Source organism: Neovison vison, chromosome 4 (assembly GCF_020171115.1).
Source record: "Neovison vison isolate M4711 chromosome 4, ASM_NN_V1, whole genome shotgun sequence".
Lineage (NCBI taxonomy): Eukaryota > Metazoa > Chordata > Mammalia > Carnivora > Mustelidae > Neogale > Neogale vison.
This window is the reverse complement of record NC_058094.1, coordinates 158,327,721-158,344,420: the sequence shown is the minus strand read 5'-3', so window position 1 is coordinate 158,344,420 and position 16,700 is coordinate 158,327,721. Positions and strand designations below refer to the sequence as shown.

At 39.5% G+C, this 16,700-nt stretch overlaps 1 protein-coding gene across 2 annotated transcripts in view; it reads right to left on the bottom strand.

Annotated features, from left to right (window-relative positions):
* CDK14 (cyclin dependent kinase 14) overlaps positions 1–16,700 on the bottom strand; it is a 570,565-nt gene that overhangs the window by 507,452 nt on the left and 46,413 nt on the right. The window contains exon 1 of one of the 2 annotated variants that reach the window (XM_044245990.1): positions 1,227–1,297. The exons of the other annotated variant lie outside the window; for it this stretch is intronic. The gene's annotated coding sequence lies outside the window, so the exon portion shown is untranslated. Of the gene's footprint in view, positions 1–1,226; positions 1,298–16,700 lie in introns of those variants that run through there. 2 annotated transcript variants of the gene reach the window in all.

The window sequence follows — 16,700 nt, the reverse complement described above, 5'->3', positions numbered from 1 at the left end:
TGGACAGCAAAGAGAACAGAACAATCTGCAGCCCAGCTTCACCACACTTGTCTTTTCATGTCATCCTCAATTTTAGATAGCAATCTTTTCGCGGGCGTATGTCATGCTGATTTAGTTTTTGTTTTTACACACCACTAGTAAATGTGCCAAAGGAACAACTTCTTTGTTAGGCAAATTTCACAACCACGAGAGTGGCAAACTCATTATAAACAATGCCACTAAGCCCTGGGAACAATCTAAGACAGAAGCAGTAGTACATACTGGAAGTCTGCTGGGGGCGGGGGGGGGGGGGGGGGGGGGGGGAGGGCCGGGGAGGGCAGGGAATCACCCTTCCACCCACAGCTCCATCAGCTGCCCCGACTCCACCACCCCAAATAACGTACAAAATGAGAAAATATGGTCTTGCTGTCCAACTGAAACTTCAAGATACATCATCTTGATTGCCACACCAATTTCCCCTTCTGAGCCTCTTTCATATAAAGATTTTGAGTGCTTGCCCCTGGAACAGCACCAACATCAGCCTTGATATTTTTCTTAAGAAAAAAAAATATTGTTTGACTTCACTTTTTTTTTTACTTTGTTTGCTTAAATTTTATCGTTTTCATACTGACTTCTGATCATCTTATTCCAAGCTACAGTGAGTCTGTCTGACCTTCTAATTATGGGGATTGCTGAGGAGAGAAGACGGCAGCTCAGTAAGAAAATCAAGAAAACAAATAATCTCCTGAGAGACAGAAAAAAAGAATCTGTGACTTCTAATAATTGCTAGATCTCAAATTCAGTGTGCTGGAAATAGGTGTGCTGCCAATCTACACAAGGACCACAACTTCCCGCCTGATTTAACAGGCACAGGGAGCACCATCTGGATGAAAAATGGCAGCCATCCAGCCATTCCAGTGGAGTCTGGGTACCAAACTCCAAAGGATGAAAACATCCAGCTGGCAATGTGCTAAACAAAGGCTCATCCACATAAAATTCCCCCATTCTTTCTTTTTTCCTCAAGAATTTTACTGCAAACCATACCAGCTTTTGTTAAGAAAGGGGTTCTCCCTTAAGAACAAGTCTAAATAGAAGATATGAAATATCAAGAAAATTGCCTCCCTTCTAGGCTGTGAAGTCCATGAAGGCAGAAAGTATCTTATACATTTTGAGTCTTCAGCTTCTAGCTGTCTGTAACAACCACAACTCTCTCAGCTGTGAATATAAAAAGGAATTTACAGACTCACGTATCTGAAAGATCCAGAGCAGTCTAAGCTTCAGGCAAAGCTAGATTCAGTCCTTTAACAGCCAGTCAAGAAGCCATCTCCCAGCTCACCTTTCCATTCATGCTGTTTTATAAGGAAGCAGACATGTCTTTCTGGTAATAAGATAGTAGTACTTCCAGCCTATACCAGTTTTCCTTCTCACTAATTATAGGTATCTCTCTCCTGACCCTTTTTGGGTCCATGTCCACCTCTGAACCAATCATTATGGCTCTAGAGATAAAATGCATTGGCTAAGTCAGCGCAATTTGCCCACACCTTGAGGAGGAGTATGTGTTGTAAGGTCAGCCTGGAGACAGAGACTGTCAGGAGGGGACTGCACAAAGAACAGACCAAGTGCCATTTCAGAAAAACAGAAAGAGTAGGCAAGAAAGGCAAAAACAGCAGATGTCCATTACAATGTGGTTGTTTGCTTAATTAAATGTAATCACATGTGCAATAGAGACTTTGTCCTCTCATAGACTCTGATTATACTGCTCCCTAGTACACAAATAGATTCTAATGAATTATGTCATGATTAGTAAGGATGGAGGAGGTGGAATGGGACATCAGGTAAACAGTACATGGAGGCAGAGGGAAAACAGCTATCTTTTTAGGTCACCCTGAAGGCTGAAGCCAACATTTTACTCTTAGAGTGTGGTCCCTTCTTTATACTACATACAAAAATGAAATAGAAATATATCAAAGATCTAAATATAAGGGCTAAAACTATAAAATTCTCAGAAAAAAAACACAGGCATAAACCTACAAAACTTGGGATTAAACAATGGTTTCCTAGGTATGATACCAAAACCACAAGCAACAAAAGAAAAAAAAATAGGTAAATTGGACTTGATCAAAATTTTGAAATTTTGTGCTCCAAATGACACTATCAAGAAAGTGAAATGAAACCCAAAGAACTGGATAAAATATTTACAATTAATGTATCTGATAAAGGACTATCAGAATATATTCAGAATATATAAAGAATTCTTGCAACCCAGTAATAAAAAGACAACCCGCTTAAAAATTAGGCAAGGATTTAGGATACATATTTCTCCAAAGAAGATATACAAATGATCAATATCCAAATGAAAAAGGGCTTACCATCATCTGTCATCAGGGAAATACAAATCAAAGCCACAATGAGATACCACTGCACATTCAATCAAACAGCTAAAACCTAATAAGCAATAACAAGTATCGGTAAGGATGTGGAGAAACTGGAATCCTCGTATAATGCTGGTGGGAATATAAAATGTTGCCATCACTTTAGAAAACAGTTCGGCAGTTCCTCAAAAAAAATCACGCGTAGAGTAGCCATATGACCCAGCAATTCCGCTCTTAGGGATGAAATAAAAATCTCAACACAAAAGCTTATACATAAATATTCATGACAGCATTTTTTTTGTAATAACCAAAAAGTTGAAACATCCCAAATCAGTCACAAAAGACCCCACAGTGCCCCAAACAGGCAAAATCTAGAGAGAAGGATTAGGTTAATGGGGAGAGGAGAAAATGGGGAGTGATTCCTAATATACAGGTTTCCTCTGGGGCTGGTAAAAATCCCCTGGAATTAGATAGTGGTGATTGTTACATTACTTTGTGAATATCCTAAAAACCACGGACTTGTATATTAAAAGAGCAAGTTTTATGGTGTAGTGAATTATACCTCAATTTTTAAAAAAAGTTTGAATATGGACTGGATATTGGACATTACTAAGGAATTATTATAATTTTCATAAGTGCAACAATATTACTGAGGTAATGAAAGGCAACATCCCCTTTTATGAAGATGCACACTGAAGAGTGTAAGCATGAAATGACATGATATCTTGGATATGTCAGAATAGGTCAGCAGAAAAAGTGTAGATGATAAAGAATAAAAGTCCCAAATTTTTTGTAGTAGCTGGATAATAGGTATATGTAGGTTCAACACACCCCCTCTTTGCTTTTCTGTGTGTACGAAATTTTTCAAAGTAAAAATCTTTAAGAGATTGTGATAAAAATTTGCATCTCTTATTGTGGAACACACCACGCGGCAATTAGGCCAGCCAGAGCTTTTATAGGGTCTCCAGTGATAATGTAAATACTGAAATACTGAAACCAAGTCATGAAACCCACTCAAAGAAATGGACAAATACTCTCTCTTATTTCCATTACTTCTAGGACATTCCTTCCTAAGATATTTCCTCTTATTAACCAAAACCATATTTTAAGACAGTATTTTCCAAAACTATACTCCCAAATCAGGCAGTCCTCAAAACATTAGCAGATGTTCTCAAACAAAGTGTTCTACTGTCAAGTAAGTTTGAGAAACACTGGGTCAAATAAAGTTAATATATTTACTACACTAATTCTCAGAGTTGTTAATACGCTCAACTGTACTATGAGTCATCCAAAAGGAGCTATAATATACCTAATTTGGGAAACTCATGTAAACCCCTGAGTTATACAGCATATCTAGTAAGCTCATGAAATACTTCTCTTGCAAACATTGGCAGAGAATCAGAATCATTTCTGAGCCTGATATTAATAAAATTTTGTGTCTTTTCTTTAAGATCCACCCTGAACTAGAGTTTATGAAATGCTGACTTAGATGTAAGAAAGATTCCACTTAAGAAAAGATATTTGAGCCGAATCTGGAAATCAGAGAAGCTAACCAGGCAACACTGTATTCAAGACAAAGGGAATAACAGACACAGGGATGCAAAAGCAAAGGGACCCATGAGGCATTTGGGAACTGAGAGTCGCGTCCTATTACTAAAAAGGGGATAAATGAGGGGATAAGGATTGGAGGAAGATGCTGCTGAGGGGGCAGGAAGGGGTCAGACAGAGAAGGACTTTGCTGGGCTATAAAGTCTGGAAAGCCACTGAAGGACTAAACAGAGGTGTTCTGTAGTCAAATTTGTAATTCCTTTTGGTTTCCCCGAGGAGATACACATCTACCCAAGGGCACAATGATCTGCCCTGAATAAGTCACATGTGCACATCAGATTTGATTTGCTAAATGAAGCAACTTCCTCTTCCATTTCTACAACTATTTAAACTTCAGTCGAGGCTACCGTTCCAACTCACCCTACTGTCAGCTCTACATTCAGACATTTGTGACTGTCTGCCTTTAACATTCTCCTGCACACAATTCTCCTGTATTGCAGACGCGGGAAATACTTCTCCAGAATCTCTTGTTTTCCTCTTAAGCTTGGATTTCTAGAAAGAGGAGAAAGCTTCCAGGATACACTGCCACTTGAAAGAATTTCCCCCTCATTACTTAAAAGCTGCTCTGTAGTCATTTCCTGTGTTGCGTTTTCAATTATCAACCCTGACTGCAGCTGAGGTTTAAAACTGTCCTCTGCTGCCTGGCTAGGGACTTGCTTTTTAACCGGTTTGTTTGCCATCCATTGTGCTTATAGATAGATAGATAGGAAGGAAGGAAGGAAATGAAAGAAAGAAAGAAATTAATTAGTTACAGATATTTTAAAATCTTTTTTTTTTAAGATTTTATTTATTTATTTGACAGACAGAGATCACAAGTAGACAGAGAGGCAGGCAGAGAGAGAGGAGGAAGCAGGCTCCCGGCTGAGCAGAGAGTCCCATGTGGGGCTCGATCCCAGGACTCTGGGATCATGACTGGAGCCGAGGGCAGAGGCTTTAACCCACTGAGCCAACCAGGAACCCTTAACATCTTTTGATTTAACATGAAGTCTGGATTTCTTGAGAGCCTTGACATTTTTAAAGACCTGATAATAATGAGCTTGGATTTGCTGCAAGGTACACACAGCTACAGATAAAGGATAAGCCTTCCAAACACACAAGGCACCCTACCCACCCTGCGCTCTGTGCATTTGTTTACATTCAGGCACTGTGGACTCTGATGCCTGGTTTTACTTTTGTTAAGTAGGATTATGCTGATCTAATATCATCCCCCCAATGCAGTTTATCAAATTAAATATATAACATGGGATAATTAACAAATAAAAAGAATACCCACCAATTAAAAGGAACAAGCAAACCGATTTCCCAGGCATCTGGTGGACACAATTACATAAAATGCAGTCAGTACTGCAGCTGAATCATGACCTGGCCTAGGTAAAACACGGCTTCATACTCTTTTACCTAAGGGGAAAATGTTAGACTTCTAAGACAGAGCTAAGCTGATCCTCAGCTAAGATTTACCAGAACTTATGAGAATTACCCCCAAAAGTAGAGTCCTTTCAAATAGCTTTACTCTTCAGATCTGCACATTTTCTCTCAAGCACAGAACAGGCCCCAAGCACAGAACAGGCCCCAGGTTTCGAGGCTCTTGCTACGGGGTTATCAAACTCATCCCTGTAGGTCATGCCCAACAGAAGATCAAGGCCATAAATCATTTAAAAGTCATAAACTTTATCAAACGTATTAAGTTCCTATCTCTTTCGAAAAGAGCAAAGAAAACATTTTATACTGGATGTGAGCTTTCCTAGTGCCATCAAGCTGTGGAGAAACAAGGCAGACTTGAGGATTATTTGCTTGTTCTTTTTTGCCTTCAGGAGGAGGGCTGTCTGTGATAATCCAATGTTATAATCATCAGATTAGCATATAGCACAGAGTAAAGGCAACCAAAATTTCATCCGTGGGGTTGTCCATTTTCTGATGGAAAGAGAAGAGTCACCTTGTGGTCTGTGTGCTTTTTCCTGTCCCTTGCTTTGCTGCACAATGAAGTTCAAACACGGTGCTCTGATGGGGATGAATCTGTCACAGATTCAGATGGTTACAGAAAAATATCTAAGATCCTTTGAGTTCTGTGCCACATAAAGTTTGGAGAAATAAACTGCTATAGTCCTTGCAAAAGTAAACAATCATACAGGAGAAAATACGTGCCTCTTGACCTATCTTTGCAGCTCATCCCCTCCTGAACAGTTCTTCCTTTAATATTCATTGGTTCAGAACTAGTACCGTTAAGAGACTTCTGTTGACTTTAACCCTTCCTTACCCATTTGAAGACCATTTTTTCCCCTACTTTCTACTACATTATGAATTACTTGAAGGCTAAAGCCACATTTGTGTCATTCACTATGTTCTCAGAACCTAGCACAGCACCTGACACAATGCAGAATGAATGAATGAATGCTCTTAAATACTATTAACACAATTTAAAGCAACAGAGAAAAAAACGCATTTAGAAAGTTTTTACACCAAATGTGAGACATAAAAAGACGTGTTACAAAAAACATATTAGAAAACATTATATTTTAAAACCCTCCAGATGGATACTGTAAACAATTTCCACTAGCGTCAGACTCTAAAAACTAAACACTTCCTTAAAAGCAATTTCTATCCTGGGAGGCCTGGGTGGCACAGCAGCTAAGTGTCTGACTCTTGGTTTCAGTTCACAGCATGATCTCAGGATCCTGAGATGAATCCCTTCATCAGGCTCCGAGCTCTGCATGGAGTCTTGAGATTCTCTCTCCCTCTCGGTCTGTCCCTGTCGATCATGTCTCTCTCTCTCTCTCTCAAATAAATAAAACTTAAAAAAAAAAAAAAAAGTATTTTCTATTCCCCAGAGAAAAGGTCTATAAAATGAAAGCATTATCAAGGAGCTCTTGAACCATGAAAATGACAGAAATTTGTTTTGCTTTCCATTAAGGGTGACTGAAGGTTGTTATGAATTTTTAGAGAGACACTCTGAATAGAAGAGTATGACCAAAAATCTTAAGCAGAAATTTGGCTAATAAAAATTCAAAGACTGGGAATAGCTCTAGTTTCTTATGTTACAACAACAAACAAAAATAACAATAGACTTTCTTCAGAAATCAGAAGCAGAAAGCATTAGGGGCACCTGGGTGGCTCAGTTAAGCGGCTGCCTTCAAATCCAGTCACAATCCCAGGGTCCTAGGATAGAGCCCCACATGGGGCTACTTGCTCAGCAGGGAACCTGCTTCTCCCTCTGCCTCTGCCCCTTGGCTCTTGCTCTCTCTCAAAGAATAAAATCTCAAAAAAAAAAAAAAAGAAAGAAAGAAAAAGAAAAAGGCAGCAGCAGCAGAAAGCATGGACACAGAGGTGCTGAGATGAAAAACAGTGATTGAAAAAAGGATAGATGAAGATGCTGGCAGGTGTTCAGCTGGGAGGTAACCCAGATGAACTGTGGCAAAAGCTGAATCTGGTCAAACAGCTGAAAGCAGAGGAGCCCAGATTCAAACCATGATCACTTGGGGCCAAAGTTGCTCCATTTTTCAAACTCACAAGCAAAATCACAAGATGACTGTTTAAATCACCTCTCTAAACATAATTCCTCTTCTGCACTTGGGCTTTAGAAAATTAGAAGGCAACTTCCAATACATGACTCTAACAGCTCATGGCTGCACAGCACCTACTATGGTCCAAACACCGTAGTAAGCACTTTGTGAGTATTAGCTCATAGCATCCTTGAGCCTGTATGTGGAGTAAACGTGATTTTACTGTCTGGGAAGCTGAGGCACAGAGAAGCTAAGCAACAGCAGGGTCACTCTTGCAGTAGATCCTGGGGGTCTTCTATAACCAGTACGCCACACCGTTCAAATCAAGTGTTGACATGAGAATCACCTCAGGTGCACAGAGGGATTCTGTAACTGCCCAGGCCAGTCTCTGGCTTCTCCAGGGGCGCCTGTCATAGGGAGCGTGACTCGTGTCTTGCCAGCACAGCACGGCCTCCCTGCTCGATGCTGGTCAGATTAGCTTCTCAGGGTCTCAGCTTGGACAACTGTAAAATGACTAGCTTGTGATAAATGGTATCAGAATTTCTTCAAGTTCTAGATGTCTGTGGTTTAAATCAGCAGCTTACTTTATACCAATACTCCTAACTACCAAACACATAAAATTTGGATAAGAACAGTGATCTCATTTGTTGAGTAGTAAATATAAATTAGTAATAACCTAAATGAGCAAAATACATCACCCTGGTTCCAATCACCCCAACGTTACTGGTTATTTTCCCAATTTCCCTAACTTAGAATCATAAGTTTGATTTGTCTTCCTCAAAGCACTAACATAGTTGGTTAAAATGAAAAGCACAAACTTCTTGTATGAAGTAAAGTGACCTCATGGAGATCAGGGCCAACTTTTCTTACTCCTTTGTGAAATATAATTGTGTTTTTCTTTCCTGGAAGTGGTCTAAGACTCTTGCCAGACAGAGCTCTAGCAAAGAGCATATTTAATCCTATTGTAATGCGGGAGAGGGCTTTGCTGACTCCTAGGGCAGCTGGTGCAGTTGCTCCAGACCCCAAGACCCCGCCTAGAGCAGCTGGAGGCCCGTCCTGCAGTAAGAGAGTAGTCTCCTGCACACAAGCATCAGTACATTTATAACCCGCCCAGACCTTCATTGACAACAGAAGATTTGATCCCAGCAGCCGTGGCTATAGTAACAAAAATCAGGCTTCAAAGTGAAGAATGCTTTATGGTCTCAGCACACAAGGAAGGGCTAGAAATCCTTGATTAACCAGTCACCATAAGCCTTACCATGATAAGACACATCATACTAACCTGGGTAATAATCCTGAAGTTTGGGTTAATGCCCCTGGACAAAGAAGGCATGCGGTTAAATACAGAGTTATCTGAGTATTTAGAGTTCAAGACCTTATCCAGTTAGAGGCCCAATTTCACTCCTAAGACTAGCACACATTCCAAGCAACTTGTCACAACAGGTTCTAAGAATAAGACGAAGCCAAATGCTGCACTAGGCCCTCCATGTACAGCTGCAAAGGCCACGTACTGCACAGTTCCAGGGGGCACACTTTACATAAACCATCCACCAGTATTGTCCCTTGGAGTTGTGCACTACAGCTGCCCTCAGCACACTTTTAAAATAACAACAAAGCTAAAAAAGGAGCCGCAGTAGCCACAAGCACCTTTTGCCAACAGAAATTGCACAGAAGTATTTTAGTTCTTTATTTCAGCTTGAGTAGACCTCAAAGGACAAATCTCAGCCTCTGAAAAGTTTCTGTAGGACTCCTGTAGCAGACACAGACTTCAACTTGCCTGTGTCCTAACATTTCTCAGGAATCACTGGGAAATGGCCCAGTAACCAGCATCAGTTCGGTCTCTAGGTGCCAGCTGGTATGGCCGAGAGCATCTCACGCAGGGGCTTCACTCCATGGTTCTGCCAGTATCTACTTACTCAGGCTCAAGAGCCAATGTTTTGCAGCTGGGCTAATAAGAAAATATTCAGGAAACAGGAGCACTTTCTCCTAACTGATACATGCACCAGATAAGTGAGGGTGAAGGTTAGTGTGCATTTCCCCAACGGGCTTAGTCGAATTTCACTAAATCAACCCAATTAGGGAAGGTCATTCAGACTTATGAAAGTCTTAACAACAGAGCATGTTATATTAACGGCTGTTTTTTTTTTCTGTTATCTGAAAAAATTTGAGCTAGGTCTTTCAAAGTCCATTAAATTGATCACAGGTTTTAAATCACAAATCAGAAAGAAAATATACACTTACCTGAATTATATTATAGTGAAGTTGTATGTATATTATATATCAATAAGTGTTATTTTACCTACTAGTCTGTACGATTTCTGACACCAGAAGTTCTCTTCTATCTCTCCACTGCACTTAGCACAGTGCTAGGAACACATTAATTTATCACTTAGTGGATGCTTATCAGGTACCAAGCATGTATCTAAGTATGTCATGTGTACTAATACATTCAATCATCAAAGCAATGCTTATGAGGAAGGCAAGACTATTATTCCCACATTACAGAAGAAGAAACTGAGGCTTAGAGAAGTTAATGTAAACTGCCTGAGACACTGAGCTAGTAAATAATAGAGCCAATATTTGAATCTAGGGAGTCTCATACTAGAATCTATGCTCTTGGCCATCACACTATTCTTTCTCACCTTTCTATTAATCAATAAATGCTGCTGCAATTTTCATGCATGGTTCCTCCATTACAAAAGTACTTTGAGCCATTCTCTTCTCCTAAACAGAGGAACATATACTTTATGTCATTGATGCCACTAATTTACTTCTTGTCACTGATGCTATTAATTTCTTGGAATAATCTGTGAAAGCTCAACAGTATTTCACAAAAAGTTCCCAATTAGTGGAGTCCAAGTTAATATGGTTGTACTTTTACTATAAGGAGTCAATCAAAGGTTCATCCCTGGTGAAAAATGATATTGATAACAGAAGAAGCCATCTATGATGTGTAAGAGCAGAGGGTACATGGGAACTCTCGGTACCTTCCTCTCAATTTTACTGTAAACCTAACACCAAACAAAAAGTCTTTGAGGTGGGGGGGAGCGGGGAGTCAACCCAGAAGATTTACATAAACATACACATGCACAGACCCAAGCTCCAGAATTCCATCCCATCTGAGGACCCCACACTGCTCAGTCTGAACCACTTGAAACCTTCCCACATCTCCATGTAGCCTTCTTGGAACCATTTCTGCTTTATAACATTATTTGCATAAGCTCCTTAAAGACAAAAACAATACATATACTTTTAAGAGCTTCTTAGCACCTAGCACCAAAAATATATAATAGGAAATATCTGGATAAAACAGGGGAAATTAGGAAAATATATCACAAGTGTGGGGATCTTTATCTCAGAACTTTTTCTTTCTTTTTAGATCAACTATGCTGTAATTCAGAGTTATATTCTTAGAGGCCAAAATACATCATAACCTTATTTTAATAACATCATTTCTGGCAACATTTGCAGAGTTAAACTATGTGTACTTTTAAGAAGTAGTTTCAGACTTCTGTCGTCTCAGCAAGAAAGGTCTATTTATCGAACGACAAAAAAAAACCATATTGCCTTAAAATTCTGCTGTTTCTTGCAGACAGATCAGCAGGGAGGCATGTAGTCTAATCCTTTAGGGTCTGAACATAGTAAGGTCTAGAAAAGTGCCATAAACCAAAAGAGACTGCCCTGTCTCAAGTTCATAAATTTTCCCCACAGCTATCTTGAATACTTATTCAAAAGTACAAATTCTTATTTCAACTGATAGTCTACCAACAATCTGTAGACCCCTACTATCCACATTACACTGGGAATACTATTTATAGAAATATATATATAGATAGTTAGATAGATAGATAGATAGATATTGTTTTTTCCCCAAACAAATGTATAAGAAAGATATAAGAGGAAGAACATCATCCATTTTTTAATCCCACACACACATGCAGGAGTGTAAAAACAAGAACTGATTATTTTTTTTTTAAATGTTTTGTGTGGTACTGAAGGAGGATACAAATCCACTATTACTGCTGTCTTGAATCTACACTTCACTGCAACCCTAATTCAGTAGTGAACGGAAACCACAAGAAAAAATAGAAAACTGAACACATTTATCAAAAAATAAGCACCCTTGCCTCAGAAATGCTAAACACAGAGTAACCACAGGACCCAGCAATCACTCCTAGGTATAAACCCAAGCAAAATGAAACCACATGTCCCCTCCAAAACTTATACATGAATATTTACAGGATTATTCATAATAACCAAAAATGAGTTAACGACCCAAGTCTCTACCAACTGAGTGAATAAACAAAATGTGGCATATCCATGCAATGTAATATTATTAAACCATAGAAAGGAATGAAGTACTGATAGATACTTCCATGAGGATGAACCCTGAAAACACTATGTTAAAGGAAAGAAGCCAATCACAAAGACCATATTGTACTATATGGTTACATTTATGTGAAACCTTCAGGATAGAGAAATTTGTGGAGAAAGAAAGTAGGTTCACATGGTTGCTAGGAGATACAGAAGACTGCTAGGGGGTATGGGATTTCATTTAGGGTGATAAAAATACTATAAAACTTTGATATAATCAGAAGAAAACATCAGACAAACCCAAACTAAGAGGTGTTCCACCAAAAAAACTGATGTCACAATTTGAACCAAAACTATATCCTGTGAAAAAAAAAAAAAAAACTATATCCTGTGATAAAACAGAGCAAATGTGGACTAACTCTGTGACTTTGGCTGAGTTACTTAGGCTCCCTGGGCCTTGGATCCCTCCAAGTAAAACAGGAGCTCATGGAGTTGTTATAAATCATAAAAAATTAAATATCTAATGAAATCTCTAGCACAAAGTAAACAGATGAATCAATTTTTATTTTCACTGTTTTTGCTGCATCTGCCAGGATGTTAGATAAAACCTAAGGCAAGACTTTAGGAGCCAAACGGCTCACTTGGGCTACGTTGTCCAATACAGCAGTTATTAGCCATGTGTGGTTATTTAAATTTAAATCAATTAAAATTAAGAGTTCAGTTTCTCAGTCCCATAAGCCACATTTCACATGCTGAGTAATCACTAATGTATAGTGACTATAGTACTGGACAGAGCAGATCCAGAAAAATACCAAAAAATGAATTTCTGTAGATCTAGAGCATTTCTACCATCACTTAACTAAAGACCTAAAGATACATAAATGAACTATCATGTTAAACTTTACATCTAGCTTTGAACTTTTACATGGAACTTAAGAAACTGCTAGCACAGGGGCACCTGGGTGGCTCAGTTGGTGAAGCATCTGCCTTCAAATCAGGTCATGATCCCAGGGTCCCAGGATTGAGCCCCGCATCAGGCTCCAGTGGGAAGTCTGCTTCTCCCTCTCCCTCTGCCACTCCCCTTGCTTGTGCTCTCTCTCTCTGTGTCAAATGAATGGATAAAATGAAAGAAAGGAACGAACGAACGAACTGCTAGCAATAACAAAAGTTCTGTCATGACAGTAGTAAGATGGAGGGAAAAATCAAGTCACTGGAAAATTGCCAAATATATCTCAAACAAGAAGAACAAAACCCAATCAAACTGCAACCAAAGTCCTTACTCCAGTGAACAATCCAGGCTGTCAAATGAGCCCATCCAAAGCGTAGAAGTATGAGGGTTTACTACTATGGAAAGAAAGAGAGAAGGAATTCAGTAAATGAGCAACAGTGATCTTTGTAATCCACCAAATGTCTGTGACATCAATTTCTCCTCCATAAATTATTTTTTGGAAAATATCTTTCTCTGCAGCTATTTCCAATTCCCACGTTATCTGTTGGTGTCAACACAGGAGGCTTACATTTAAATCTCCAAGAGCAGTGAAATGTTGTGTCATATTTTTGCCATTAATTTCCTATGAAACCAAAACAAATATTTTATAAATATAAACCATCTTCTTGGTTATGATTTTTATTAATAATTGTAGGAAATTAGGGGCACCTGGATGGCTCAGTGGGTTAAACCTCTGCCTTTGGCTCAGGGCATGATCTCAGGGTCCTGGGATCAAGCCCCACATCGGCGGGGAGCCTACTTACCCTTCTCTCTCTGCCTGCTGCTCTGCCTACTTCTGATCTCTCTCTGTCAAATAAATAAGATCTTTAAAAAAATAATAATAATAATAATAATCTTTGTAGGAAATTAGAAAGCCATTCCTTAATGTTTCTCACTTTTATTATCACACCGGATGCTTTGAACTTCAAGCAGAATGTTGCAGGCTGGAACGGTTGCATGAAACAGGAAAAACCAGATCAAAAAGCTTAGCCTAAGTGCTCTTCAGAAACATGAAGGAGAAGCACCTGTCCACTTTCATTTAAGTTAAGGAAGATTCTGGGCCACTATGTGTGCTGTCTTTAGGTTCGGATACAAAATGATGAGTCCAAATCTATGATGGAATATTGAATAATAATTAAAATATCCCTCATTGCAACTCAAATGCTTTCACATACAAGATACATTACCTCCACAAGGGAGCTAAATGGAGCCCTCAAAAGAAAAGGGCGAGCACTTGGCTTTAAAGTGAGTGCACTCTGTCTGCCTTATTCTAGCTGGAATAGAGCTAGTAATTATGCCTGCAAGTTGCAAGGCACTTTCCCCTGGGAAGCTTTAAGTGCTTTAAAAACATGGGCTAATCCACCTTTATAATATCCCCAGGCAGCAGAGATAGGCTTGGTACTCCCTAAAACACAAAAAAGTTGAAGTGATTTTCTTGAAGTTACACCACTCAGGAGTTTCGAGATGGGAATTTATATATTCTGGCTCAGCACCCACGTACACTGAACCAGTAGATGTAAACAGACCACTGGAAACCCTGAGGGGGTTTCAGCATGAGTCAAAGCCTCAGAAGAAAGGCTGGCAGATTCCCAAGATGTGGGACCCCCTGGCACAATTATTGGTGGCCACAGGAAGTCCTGAAAGAATGGCTCTTTGCTTACTCAAGAGCAAGGAAGAGCCACATTAACATCCCAAAGATGTGTCCATACACGAGATATGCATTTGTAATGTGCTTACTTCCCTCAATTTGAAATCAAAGTCCCTGAGTAAATTGTTCATATAAAATCACAAAACAGTTAAGTATTTTCTACTTGATTTAGTAGATCGGGTATTCAGTTTGTATTTCAACTCTAATTCTCAGGTTCTCCATAAAACTATGTGATTAATTAGGTGATTAATTCAGCCTCAGTGTGTCTGGCAACAAAGCCAGTATCTGCCCTTGGCTCTGACTAATTCAAAGAAACCCCTTTTCAGGGTTAGAGACCGGACTTCACATCAGAGAACGGGTAGCTTACTTGAGAAATACTTCCTTTTCCTGTATTGTCTTTTGATGCTATGTCCTCACCTTATCAGCTGCACCACTGTAACAGGACGAGAACTGAACATGGACAGAGACAAAAATCGTGTTTTTCCTACCTATTTACAAAAAAACCCCAAAACCTGATAGACCCTCCCAATCTCCACTTACCTCTTAAATACTGGGACCACGACTTCAAAACTTACATCCACCCAAAAACCGGCACACAAATGTTTATTAGCAGCTTTATTCGTACTTGCCAACATCTGGAAGCAACCAAGATGTCCTTCAGCAAGTCAATGGTTAAACAAACCATGATACATCCAGACGGTGGAATATTATACAGCAATAAAAAGAAATGAGCTATCAAGGCCACAAAAATACAAGAAGAAACCTTAAATGCATATTGCTAAGTAAAAGAGGCTGATCTGAAAAGACTACATACTGGATGACTCAACTTCATTTAAGATTCTAGAAAAGGCAAACCTATGGAGATGGTAAAAAGATCAATAGTTGGCATTCAGGGGAAGGGGCAAGGGGATGAACAGGTAAACCACAGAGGACTTTTTAAGGCAACAAAACTACTCTGCTTGATGCTGTAACAGTGGATACACATCATTATACATTTGTCAAAACCCACAGAGTGGACAACACAGTGAACCCTAATGTGAACTACAGACTTCAGTTAATAATACTGAATTAATATTGGCTCATCAATTTTAACAAATGCACTACACTAATGCAAGATATTAATAACAGGGGAAACTGGGAGGGTGTGAGTTGATTTGAGAACTAATTTCTGTTTGATTTTTCTGTATACCTGAAAGGAACAGTCTAGGAGTTTAAAACAAAAACAGCAACAACAACTGGTAGCCCTTCCAAAACTTCACAGGCATCTTAAATCCAGGGACACATACAGAAAACCGTATTTGATTGACAACACTTACAGTAAGTTTACCTTTTTAGTGAATATAATGAGTTCTGAAAACCACACTTCTGGTTATTTACTTTTTTTAGAAAGACTCTACACCCTCCTTGATGCTGTTTTATTAATAAATATTAGCTTTTCAAGCTTCTGTGGACAAAGCTAATGTACAAGTAGAAAGAATAAGCGACAGATCTGTGAATTGCCAACTACATTTCAGAGTAATCCAACCATTTCACGTCCCAGACTCTCTCTTCAGTCACCTGGCTTCTTGAGTACATTTCATTTGTTATGATTAGTCAAATTTTAACCTATACTCTATTCCCTGAGAGCAGAGACCATGTCTTAGCTATTCTTTATCCTCTCTCCAGAAGAGACTGTGGGGATGGAAGGAAGGAAGGAATGCCTTACAAGTATTTCCTCCCATCAGTCTCAACAGGAAACACAAGATACACTCAAACTGGGTATAATACATTCAAATTGAGTTTCATCAAGAAATAACTTTCAAAATCAGTGGCTGGGTGGGTTAAGCATCTGCCTTTGGCTTAGGTCATGATCCCAGGGTCCTAGGATGGGGCCCCACATCAAGCTCCCTGTTCAGCAGAAAACCTGCTTCTCTCTCTCCCCCCCACCCCTCCCATGTGGGCCGTCTCACATACGTGCTCTCTCATGTGCATGCACTTGTTCTAATAAATAATTTTTTAAAAGTAAAATAAAGTTGGGTAGGATTAGTGATACTGAAGGAATAATCCTTACCCCCTCTGTGCTAGACGGGTCAAGGGGTGAGCTGATATCTGGAATTTAGAGAGAAAGACAGAGAGGAGACCATGGGTGGACTGGAGGAGGCAGGGAGTGCTATGGAGCCAACAGGCCAAGACTTAGTAGAGAAGAGCTGGAGGACCAAATACCCCGAATCACTCTCTATCTACCCTCAGATCTCCAGTGTTCTCCCACTGGGTCTCTCCAGTGGTCAAATCTGTCTGGAAACCCCAAAGCGCAA